Below are 12,456 nucleotides of genomic sequence, written 5' to 3'. Positions count from 1 at the left end.
GAGAGAAAGGATAGAGATGAGAGATGACAGCTTCTGGGAGTCGGTTCTCTGCTCCACCCCAGGCTCTGGGGACTGGCTCAGGCTGTCTGTCAGGTTTGTGCTGAGCCAGCTGGTCCTTTGCTTTTGCAGATATTTTCATCTGACTTCTCACTGCATTTGTGATGATCTTGAACAGATAGTCATATTATCTACAATGGGAATAATTTACTTCCTCCTGGTCTTATGTTTTTATTTTGCCTGTGTGACTGTGTTGGCCTTGGCTGTGCTGTGCTGTTCCTGCCTTTAGTGAAAATTCTAACAGTTCTAAATTAAGCCAAATTCTAGCCTTTGTCCGAGGTGGATACATTTCATCCTCTTAAGGAAGTACCCATCAAGTGCAGGACTTTCTTGCCCAGGTTTGGATTTGGTTCCCAGAGTCCATGTTGGGCACTCACAAGTGCCTGTAACTCTAGTGCCTGGGGAAATCCTGACGCCCCCTTCTGGCCTCTTTGGGTACTGCATGCACCTGTACAGACCCACACTCACACACATATACGCGTCATTTAAAATAATAAAAACGGCTAAAATAATAAAAATGAAAATCTAAAAACATGGATGCTGGGTTTTTCAAAGCGCTTGCTCCACACCTACAAATATGCTAAGGCCTATTACTATGTGACATGATGAGGTTTCTTAATATCGAGGATCCTTGTACTCCTGGAATAAATTCCTTTCTGTCCTTTAGTGTCCTGCATGACCCATCTGGAGAGGCTCTTTTGACTGAGCCAATAGTCACTGTGGACTGCTCTGCAGGCACATGCAGGGTTGATAACTGCACACCACATCTCCTGCCCTGAAAGAAGCAGCTACCAGTTTGATCCCCCATAGGAATCCCAGCTCTTGTTTCTTCCCAGAGTGAAGAATGGATAGGGAGAACTGGAAATGCCCACCAGCTTAGGAAGCTCTGCCTGATTCTCAGCTCGGCCGTTTCTAGCTCAGCGTCTTGTTTTTGTTTAGTGTCATTATAAAACCCAGAGAGTATAGCCCAAGAGCCCTCATCCTGTACACCCTGTTCTGTTTATGCTCTGGAGGATGTCCCAACAGGCTTGGAGTCTCTGGTCTATTCTCAGCTTGGGAGTCATTGCTGTAATTGTCTCAGGAAGAATGAAAATGTGGGAAAATGGTTACGGAATCTGACTTGTAAACAAAGGAAAGCCTTTGGGTCCTCGGGTACATCTCAGCATGTGGCTCTCACTCAGCAGGATGTCCCAGAGGTTAAGACAGCAGGATAGGGGCTAGAGAGGTGGCCCAGAGGTTAAGAATGCAAATTTCTTCTGTACAGGACCTGAGTTATGTTCTCAGCACCATCAATGGAAAGTCTGTAACCACATAACTCCAAAAAGGACAGTGTTTTACTATGGTATGATAGCACGCACCTGTAATCCCATTAAATGGCAGGAACAGAGGTCTGAGAGTTTGAAGGAAGTCCAGCTACATGGCAAGACCCTGTCCCAAGATCAGAACGAAGAAGCAGGCGTTTTCTGGGCTGTCTAAGCTGAAATCACTGCGCTGTCCCTGAGTGAGAGACATTATTTTTCCCTCCCTCCATTTCCTCCTCAGAACTAGAAGGTTGTAAGTTCCTCCCTCAGGCTTGGTTGTGGAATGCAGCGAGGTTAGAGTTCATGCATGGAAAATTCCCCCAGTATGTGGAAGGCTGCCAGCAAATTTGAGGAGACTGTGTGTGACTAGCATACCCAGTAGCAGTCTGGGCTAGGTTTGTCTGTGCCTCCAATGTCCTCTCACTTTGGCTGGGTCTACCCTCATATAGACATGAGCAGAGTGTGCTGTGATAGGTAATGAGCCAGTTCTCCAGGGTCAGAAGTTTTCACCATGAAGCCAAAGAAAAACAAGAAGATCACTTCCAGGCCTGTATTGATGCTTCCATGGTTTAGAGAACATTCTGCTCTTCCAGAGGCCCTGAGTTCAGTTCCTAACACCCACATTTGGTGACTCACAACTGCCTGTAACCCCAATTTTAGGATTCTGATGCCCTCTTTTGGTTTCTGCAGGTACACACACACACACACACACATTCACACAAATACAAAAATCAAAATTAATCTCTTAAGGGTTGGAGGGAATGACTCAACATTTAATTGTGCTTGTGGGCTGGTGAGATAGCTCAGTGGTTAAGAACACTGGATGCTCTTCCAGAGGTCATGAGTTCAATTCCCAGCACCTACATGGTGGCTCACAACCATCTATAGGGGGATATGATGTCCTCTTCAGGCAGGCAGATCTAGATGCAGCAGAGCACTCAGAAAGAAAGAAAGAAAGAGAGAGAGAGAGAGAGAGAGAGAGAGAGAGAGAGAGAGAGAGAGAGAACGTAAGTTAGTTTGGAGAAAAGAAAAAAAAAAGAATGTTTGTTGCTCTTCCAGAGGACTTGAGTTGTGTTTCCAACACCCACATGGTGGCTCACAACTGTCTGAAAGTTTAGTTCCAGGGGGTTTGAGACCCTTTTCTAGTCTCTGTAGGTAGGCACCAAGAGGACAGGTGGTACAGGTAGAATATATACATGCATGAATATTTTGTTCACTCTTTCCAATTTGACATACACACACATATATATGTATGTGTATATATATATATATATATATATATATATATATATATATATATTTGAGTACACTGTAGCTATCTTCAGACACACCAGAAGGGAGCATCAGATCCCATTACAGATGGTTGTGAGCCACCATGTAGTTACTGGGAATTGAACTCAGGTCCTCGGGAAGAACAGCCAGTGCTCTTAATAGATGAGCCATCTCTCCAGCCTTTAAGTTTTTTATGTGTGCATGTATTCATGTGTTCATGTGTACATGTGTAGGTGGAGGTGCTTAGCACATGTGAACACAGGCCTATAGGGGTCACAGGTCAAAACATTTTCCTCTTGCTTTCTACCTTGCATGTAGTGTGTGTGTGTGTGTGGTATATGCGTGTGTGCAGGTGCACATGCTTGTGTCTACTCCTGAGGCCAGAGGTTTAATTAAGGCTGGGTATCTTTCTCCACCGTTCAGTATGCATGTTGAACCCTCATACACATATGATAAAAATAAATGCTCTTTAAGCCGGGCGTGGTGGTGCACGCCTTTAATCCCAGCACTCGGGAGTCAGAGGCAGGCAGATTTCTGAGTTCAAGGCCAGCCTGGTCTACAAAATGAGTTCCAGGACAGCCAGGGCTACACAGAGAAACCCTGTCTCGAAAAAACCAATAAATAAATAAATAAATACTCTTTAAAACACGCATTACATTGTTGAGTTTTACCTTTTGTGACTGCCTGGGCTGCAGAAAGCAAAGGAATGGGGTTGAAGATTGTTCCAGAACATGAATCTATGAGCAAACAGAAACCTCCCAGCTCCTGAGCAAGGCTTCTCTGTGATCCTTGGTTCTGGGGACAGCAGCCCATGTAAAGGGACTTGGACCGCTTTGGAACACCGCATCCATGAAGTGGGGCTCTTAGGCAGGGTTACAGGTGGACCAGGTAACATTTACATCTGAGGAGGTGCAGCGGGCATCCTGGCTAAGGAAATGTTTGTAAAACATTTTAAAAGATTTATTTATGTTATTATTTTATACACATGACTGTTCTGCCTGCATGTATGTACTTGTGCCGTATGCCTGCTTGGTGCCCACTAAGGTCCGCAGAGGGCACCAGGGTTTCAAGCCAGCACGCGGGTGCTGGGAATCCTACCCAGGTTGTTAGAAGAGCAATGGATGCTCTTAAGCGGTGAGTCAGCTTTCCAGCTCACACGTAGTTTTACATGCTAGTGAGCATGAGGAAATGGGCCAGGTCAGGCTTAACAGCACACAGAGAGGGCTACCCTCAAATTTCTGAGCAATACTGGACTACACACCCCCAAAACTGTTCTGTCAGACTGGAGGGAGCACCAGCCAGGGTGAGGCTTCAGCAGCTCGCTCCCGCCAGTGAGCGCTTGTTTATTTTTAAGTTCAGAAGTATGGCTTACTTAAAATAAAGCCCGTAGAACTTACGTGTTCAATTTGCTAGCGTGGTACTGTAACACGGACCGTGAACTTGACAGCTTATTATAGCAACACAGCTGTGTTCTCCCACAGGTCTGGAGGCAAGAGATTCACAGTCAGAGTGTGTCAACAGGACCCTGTTCTTTCTGCAGACTGGAAGTGGGGGTGGGGAGGGGGGCGCAGCTTCCTGTGGTCACAGCAGCTCCTGGTATGCGCATGTGAATTCTCCACTGGAGTGTGGCCATCTCTGTGCCTCTACACACTCTCCTCAGAGCTGGAAGTGGAGTTCACTGCTTATCTAGTAGTGGCAACCTGACAATTATGTACCATTATCCACTCAAGGCAAGACATGGACCGTTCTCAGTATCCCACAAAGTTCTCTCCGTGCCCCTTTCTAGCCAGTTCCAACCAGCACTGTCTATCCTGGGTAACTGCAGTTGGTATCTATGATTATAGATAAGCTTAAACAAACCCGTTCTTACATTCCAATGAATGCAGTTGCAGAGCGTGCGATCTTTCACATCTGGCTTCTCTTCCAGATGCTTCTGAGCTTCATTCCTGCTGTGGCTTGGGTTGGAAGCTTGTTCCTTTTGGTCGTTATGTAGTAGACCGTGGTATTGTTACAGCATCCTCTATATGTCCTGTCTTCCAGGGGTAGTGTTTGGTTTCTTTTCCGTTGAGGAACTGTACTATGTTGGTTACATGACTTGAGGCTCTGATGGATGGAAAGGTTTGTTTTCAATGGTACAGATGAGGAAGCCATGGTTGTGAGGTGACTGGTCCCGTTGTATCGGGACACAGAGAGGTGAATAGTGATGTTCAAATCGCTCTCCCCTTTTTATTCAGTGGAGGACCCAAGACTTCTGGATAGAGCCACTCATGTGTAGGGTGGGTCTTCTCACCTCAGCTAGCCTAACCTAGAAAAGCCCTCACCATGTGCCCAAGAGTTCTGATCCCATGGTAAGGCTAAACCTAGGAAGTTGACAAGATTAACTAGCATGGGCATGCCCTCTATATAGAACAAATATAACAATGAATGCATATCTGTTTTTCAATTTTACTTTTAGTTTTTAAATGTGCACATGTATTCATGTGTACATGTGCGTGTGTAAGGTGAAGGTGCTATGCCCATGTGCACACATGCCTATAGAGGTACAGGTAATCTTCCTCCTGCTTTTCACTCTGTGTGTGTGTGTGTGTGTGTGTGTGTGTGAGAGAGAGAGATATGCATGTGTGCAGGTGCACGTGCTTCTGAGGCCAGAGGTTAAAGGTGAGCATCTGAGCCGGGCGTGGTGGCGCACGCCTTTAATCCCAGCACTTGGGAGGCAGAGACAGTCACATTTCTGAGTTCAAGGCCAGTCTGGTCTACAGAGTGAGTTCCAAGACAGCCAGGGCTACACAGAGGAACCCTGTCTCAAAACAAAACAAAACAAAACAAAACAAAACAAAACAAAGCAAAGCAAACAAACAAGCAAAAAAAAAAAAAAACCCACCATGGAAATACATTTAAAAAAAAAAAGTTGAGCATCTTTCTCTTCTTTGTCTCACCTTATTTCTTGAGAATGAGGCTCTCAGTGAACCTGGAACTCACTGATTTGGCTGAACTGTCCTGCTCCTGAGCCCTCTGGGCTCCTCCTGCCTCTGTTTCCCCACATGGGTATTTCAGGTGCATACAACCCAGCTTCTCACATGAGTGTGCTGGGATCCAGACTCAGGCCCTTAGGCTCACAGGACAAGTACTCTAATCCTGGTCACCTCTCTAGTCCCTTGGGTTTGTGTGTGTGTGTGTTTAGGGGTGGGGAAGGAGTGTTTTTTGTTGTGGTGGTATGTTCTCTTTCTGTTGTTGTTTGTTTGTTTTTAAGAAAAGGTCTCACTGTGTAGTCCTGTCTGCCTAGAACTCTGGATATAGTCAAGGCTGGCCTTGAACTCCCAGAGATCTGCCTGGCTCTGCCTCCTCAGTGCTGGGATTAAAGGCGTGATCCCGGGGCGGCAGAGCTTGGTGGAGACGGTGGTTCTGAGCAGGTGTCATTGCGATCGATCCCTGAGGAAACTTTCTTGCTTCCCTCTCCCTGCTTCCCTACAGTCTCTCCATAGTCTCTCCATGCAATTTCCCACGATGGATGCTGTCTTCCTGTTTATTTATAATCCTGCTTCCCCATGGCCTCCCAATGTATCTTTCTGGAATGGTCCCAGAAAGTAGTAGATGCTTCATAAGTGTTGTCTGCAAGGGTCATGTCCAGGGTGGACTTCTCAGGATTGCTCCTGAGATCTGCAGCCCTCTCTGCCACAGACCTTTAATGAACTGTCTTCATTTATCTCCTGTGACTGGCGGCACTCCTGATCCTCTATGTCATGTAGTTACTTAGACCATTTCCTGAAAACATGGCTCATATGCCACGACCGGTTTAGATAGTGCTCCATGAACCCTGTTGTAAATCTTGCTGTAAGTAGCACTGAATGTATCTGGGCAATGCCTATAGTCCCAACATTTGGAAGCTGAGGCCGGAGGATCACAACCTCTAGGGCAGTCTGGGCGACAGACACCGTGTCTCAAAACTGTATAACCCCAAACCAGATGTCAAGGTAGCTCAGCCAGGAAACACGCTTTCCATGCAAGCCTGGCACCCGACTTCCACCCCTGGAACCCACGGAGGCAGGCAGGACAGAGCCAGCTCCCGAAAGTTGTCCTCTGGCTGCTCCACACGCCTGTACGTGCTCACCCTTACATGTGCACACCACAGAGAGACACACATGAGTGATAAGTAAAACAAAAAGTCAAACAAACAAACAAACAACTAGTAAAAGCAAGCAACACGAACACACTGAAATCTCTTCCTCGTTATTTTTTACTTTTCCCTTTCCAGGGTGTAGCTGGTATCCTGGTGTTGGTGATGTTGAAATCTGGGGCTAGAATCATAAAGAAACTGCACTTCTAGACCATTAGGACATCCTCTCTTCGGCTCACTAGATTCCAGTCACGCCAACACCTTCAGTCATGGCCACCAACCAACCACCTCCAATGGTTTTGCCAAATGTCTTGAGGGGACCTGGGAGCTGATGTGCTAGCTCAGCCGGTGCGAACTTTTTTTAAAAGAGGTATTTGTGTGTGTGCACAATATATATATATAATTACATCCCAACTACAGTGCTAGTGTATTTTAACACCTTTAATTCCTTTTGGACCCTGGACCCAGGTGGCTTACCTGATAGGAGTCACTCCAGGGGCTGATGAGATAGCTCAGCAGGTAAGAGTACTCAGCAGCAAGCTAGCTGGCCTAAGTTCAATCCCAGGCTCCACGTGATGGAAGAAGATAATTGACACTCCCAAAATTGTCCTCTGCCTTCCACACATGCACTGTGGCATGCACATGTTCCCCCTTAACAGGAATAATAAAAGAATGTAATAAAAAAAAAATCAACTGGGGCATGGTAGCCTGTGCAGTTAATACCCAGCACCTATGAGGCAAAGGCAGGCAGGTCTCTGTGACTTCAAGGCCAGCCTGACTTATTATAAAGAGTTCTAGGCCAGTAAGGGATACACAGTAAGACTTTGTCTAAAAGGTGGGGAAAAGCTAGTGGCTGAACAAAGTCAGTGGCAGCATAGAACCCAGTCAGTCTAGGTCTGAGAAGCAGCTGCTTGGGAATAAACCTCATGGGCCTGAGTCCTATCAGATATCAGAGGAAAGCCAGATCTAGGTTGAAAGAGCAGTATTTCATTCATCGCAGTCATGTTGACAAAGCTATCATCTACTGCTGCCTCAGCTTGCCTGGTGGGAAAGGACCCAACTGGAAAACAAAATGAGTTACAAGAGGCCACTCAGCAACTCTCCTTGGGTGACAAGGTGTCAGCAGTGAGTGCAGACAGCACAGACTTCCACCCAAAGTCACCACAATCGCCAGAGCTGTGTGTGGTTAGCTCTGGGCTCAGGCAGGTAGAAGTGGAGAGCAGAGCCTGTAAGATGGCGTAGTGGGTAGAGAGTGCTTGCCTCTTAATTCAAGAGACTTGAGTTTGATCCTGGAGCTCATCTAAAGGTAGAAGGAGAGAACCGATCTCATGAAGCTGTCCTCTGATCTTTATACTCTCCTTGCTGGCGTGGGTGTGCACACACACGTGCACACAGATACACACACAGACACACACATGTATACATACACAGACACACACACAAACACACAGACCCACACAGATACACACACGACACATAGGACATATACACACACACAGACACATACACAGGCACACATATACACACACAGACCCAGACACATAGACATACACACACACAGATACACAGACACATAGATACACACACATAAACATACATACACAGACATACACACACACAGACACACACAGATATACACACAGACATACACACAGATATGCACATACATATATATAGATCCACACACAGACACACACAGATCCACACACAGACATATACACAAATTCACACACAGACAGACAAACACAAACACACACACACACACACACAGAGACACACACACACAGACACTAGTAGTAGCAACAGTAAATGAAAACTGCAGAAGCGGCAGGCAGAGGAACTGCACCACGGTCTTCAGGCAGCAGAACGTGGGGCATGTGCTATAGCTTAGACTTACTTTTGGTTTGGGTTTGCAAGACACAGTTTCTCTGTGTAACAGTCCTGGCTATCCTGGATCTTGCTCTGTAGCCCAAGGCCGTCTTGCACTCACAGAGATTCTACCTGCCTCTACCTTCCCGAGTGCTGGGATTCAAGGCATGGCTTAGCTTAGATTTGTTTTTTGAGATAAGGGTCTCATTGCAAGAACCAAGCAGCATTCATACCAGAAGTTCAGAGAGTTTCCTATAGCACTGAGTGATGAACGTTCGAGAGTGTGTGTGTGTGTATGTGTATAAGTTCGCACGCTTGGGTGTGTACGCAGGTGCGATATCTTGTGTGCACATGCTTGAGGAAGCCAGAGATCAAAGCTGGGTGCCTCCCTCAATTGTGCTCCATCTCATTTTTGTTGTTGTTGTTGTTGTTTTTTGTTGTTGTTGTTTGTTTTTTGAGACAGGGTTTCTCTGTATAGCCCTGGCTGTCCTGGAACTCACTTTATAGACAGACCAGGTGCCACCACCGCCTGGCTCCATCTCATTTTTTGAGACAGGATCTCTTAGTGGATCTGGCCCTCATCCATTTGGCCTGATTACCTGGCTAGGAAGCTGCAGGATCCTTCCAGTCTGTGTTATCCAAGCATTGATTAGCATTGCAGGCACACACCCTTGGGGCTGGGTGATGGGGTGGCGGGCGGGTGTATGTGCTGTAGGGAGGTCTCTGCAAACACCTGGGCTGGCAAGAAGGAAATCTGGCTCAACAGTCAGGGTTGGTTCAGACTTCTAGAGTCTGACACAGGGAAGCTTATTTAGGCGTATTTAAGCACAGCGCAGTTTTGGAGAAACATTTCCTGATAATAATGTAGATACTCAATCCTGTGTGTACGACCAAGCATAAGACAAGATTACACCGAGGCCCTTTACAAACTCATAAGCAACGTTTAAGTCTCAGAAACAATGTTTAAGATAAGGGTCTAGGAAGAACGACAGACAAACATTAAGAGTCTGTGAGAGTCAGATGTGGCCTACAGGTGGTTCTGCAGACAGCACAAAGGTCACCCAGGCTGTGGTAAAGGATGTGCGCTGTCTCCCATAAGGACATGTTCTATTGACTGAGAGACAGGTGCTCGAGATAAAGAATCGAGGGAGAAGAGTCTGGGAGATTCCTGTGTGGCTGGCCCTACAGATAGTACAGATCACCAGGCTACTAGCTACATCCATTCCCAGCTTTCCAAGTGGATAACAAGAAAATATACGCTTTGTTGAGGAGACAGTTTAGTTTCCCTAAGGCCTGCCTATCTGTGAGCACAAGAACCTGGAGCCCTCTACCCCACACCTGGCTTTTAAAAAAAATTTTTTAAGCTGGGCGTGGTAGCACACGCCTTTAATCCCAGCACTTGGGAGGCAGAGGCAGGCGGATTTCTGAGTTTGAGGCCAGTCTGGTCTACAAAGTGAGTTCCAGGACAGCTATATAGAGAAACCCTGTCTTAAAAAAAAAAAAAAATTATTTTATGTATGTGAGTACATTGTAACTGTCTTCAACACACCAGAAGAGGGCGTAGGATCTCATTACAGATGGCTGTGAGCCACCATGTGGTTGCTGGAAATTGAACTCAGGACTTAACTGCTGAGTCATCTCTCCGGCCCTGGCTTTAAATTTATATATATATATATATATATATATATATATATATATATATATATATATACATGCATGAGTATTTGCCTGCACGTTTATGTGTGCGCAGCCTGCTTGCCTGGTTCCTGTAAAGGCTAGAACAGAGCTCTGGCTCTGGATCCCTGAAACTAGAGTTGACAGTTTTGGGTTTTTTTTTGAGACAGGGTTTCTCTGTTTGCCCTGGCTGTCCTGGAACTCACTTTGTAGACCAGGCTGGCCTTGAACTCAGAAATCTGCCTGTCTCTGCCTCCCGAGTGCTGGGATTAAAGGTGTGTGCCACCACTGCCTGGCTTAGCAAGCTCTCTTAACCGTTGGGTCACCTCTAAGTTATTTCTTGAGGTATGGTTTCATGTAGCCCAGGCTGGCCTGTAACCTAGGATAACCCTAAACTCTTGGTCCTCCTGCCTCCACTTTAAAAAACCAAAATTTAAAGATACCCATTTGCCACTGGATGAGAACTTGTACAAGAGAGCCCAGCGGGCCCTGTAATGGCAGAGGGCAAGGAAACGATGGAGGCTTCAGCAAGCAGGAACCTCCTACAAGGGGTTCTCATTAGCTTCATGATAGCAAATACCTGAACTCAAAAGAGAACAGACAGACACTTTGAGAAATAACCTGGCGGCTTCTCCAGCAACCACGTGATTCTGTGATACTCAGGCGAAAGAGAAACGCTGGCACAGAAAGGCTTTCTCCTGGTCCTTATCTCATCAGCATAAAAAATACGGGAGGCTGGGTAACCTATAAAGGAGACGTAACACCAGGAGTGGCGGTCATGGCTGGATTCTAGCATTGGGAGGCTGAGAGGGGAGGATCATGAGTCTGAGGCCAACCTGGCTTAGATGGCAAGACTCTGTTTAACTCAAACCAACAAGCAATCCCACTGGCCAAAGACAAACAGGAATAAGGAAAGGGAAAAGAAGAGAAAGGGAAGAGAAGGTTGGCCAGCCTTATTTAGCACATAGTTTTCGAGGTTCAAGGATACAACATCAGCAGTGGCCGCATTCTGTTGAGAAGGTGAGGAGGGGCTGCCCCTGCTCTTTTGGGATTTGAACTCCTGACCTTCGGAAGAGCAGTCGGGTGCTCTTACCCACTGAGCCATCTCACGAGCCCCCCTGCTCTTTTATAACAATCCTTTCTCCCAGAAGCAAACCAGGATCCCAGGAGAACATAAATTCCTTCCTAACGCAGTAGTTTTTTACCACCACCACCACCACCCTCCTCCATTTTGAGACTAGTCCAGGCTGGCTTCCACTTCACTATGTAGCCCAGGCTGGTCTCAAACTTCTGACCATTCTGCTTCGGCTCCCTGAGTGCTGGTGTTGCAGGGGCCGCCACCACCCCTGGTTTGGCTCTACATTTTAAAGGTTTTACCATCTCGCAGCATTGAGAGCTTGGAGTGCTCGAGGAGCTAAGCTTCCAAGCGCGCCCCCGGGGGACACAGTGAAACCATATCCAGACCATAAGGACCTCTGTTCATTGTGAATTGCAGCTTTGTCCATAATTACAAAGCCCTGGAAGCCACTCTTAACACCCATCAAGTGACAAATGCAGAAACAGATGGCTGCACAATGGGCCACTGCTCAGACAGGAAAAGAACACACCACCAACACCCTCACCAGCATGGCGACTCCTCAAAGCATCTGCCAAGCGAGAAATAACAGGACAAAGAGGATAATGAACTATATGATTCCACCATAGAAGATTCTGGAAAAGGTCAAACTCTAAAGCTAGAAGCCAGACTAGTGCAGAAGGCTGGCTGCATGAGGTCCAAGGGAACTTTGGGGAGGGATAGAAATAGTCTACATTTTCTTTTTTTTTTTAAAAAAAAGGTTTGTTTTATTTATGTGTGTGTGTCTGCCATGTGAGTGCAGGTGCCATTGGAGGTCAGAAGAGATTGATTGTGGAGTCACAGGGAGTTGTAAAAGGCCCAGCGTGTCACAAGAGCAACAAGTGCTCTTAACTGCAGAGCCAACTCTCCGGTCCCAAATAGTGCACATTTTCAAACTCGTCCACTTGGAGGGTCAACTTTACTTCATATCAATTGTACCTCAATCAGCCTTAAAAAAAAATAGCGCCGGGCGTGGTGGCGCACGCCTTTAATCCCAGCACTCGGGAGGCAGAGGCAGGCGGATTTCTGAGTTCGAGGCCAGCCTGGTCTACAAA

The 12,456-nt window shown here is 46.6% G+C and overlaps 1 protein-coding gene across 4 annotated transcripts in view; it reads left to right on the top strand.

Moving 5' to 3' along the window:
- Il34 (interleukin 34) overlaps positions 1-12,456 on the top strand; it is a 65,446-nt gene that overhangs the window by 29,440 nt on the left and 23,550 nt on the right. Inside the window, exon 2 of one of the 4 annotated variants that reach the window (XM_029480357.1) lies at positions 6,883-7,092. The exons of the other annotated variants lie outside the window; for them this stretch is intronic. The gene's annotated coding sequence lies outside the window, so the exon portion shown is untranslated. The remainder of the gene's footprint in view (positions 1-6,882; positions 7,093-12,456) is intronic. 4 annotated transcript variants of the gene reach the window in all.

The sequence above is a fragment of the Mus caroli genome, chromosome 8 (genome assembly GCF_900094665.2).
Source record: "Mus caroli chromosome 8, CAROLI_EIJ_v1.1, whole genome shotgun sequence".
NCBI classification, from domain to species: Eukaryota; Metazoa; Chordata; class Mammalia; order Rodentia; family Muridae; genus Mus; species Mus caroli.
This window is presented reverse-complemented; position numbering and strand designations above follow the sequence as displayed.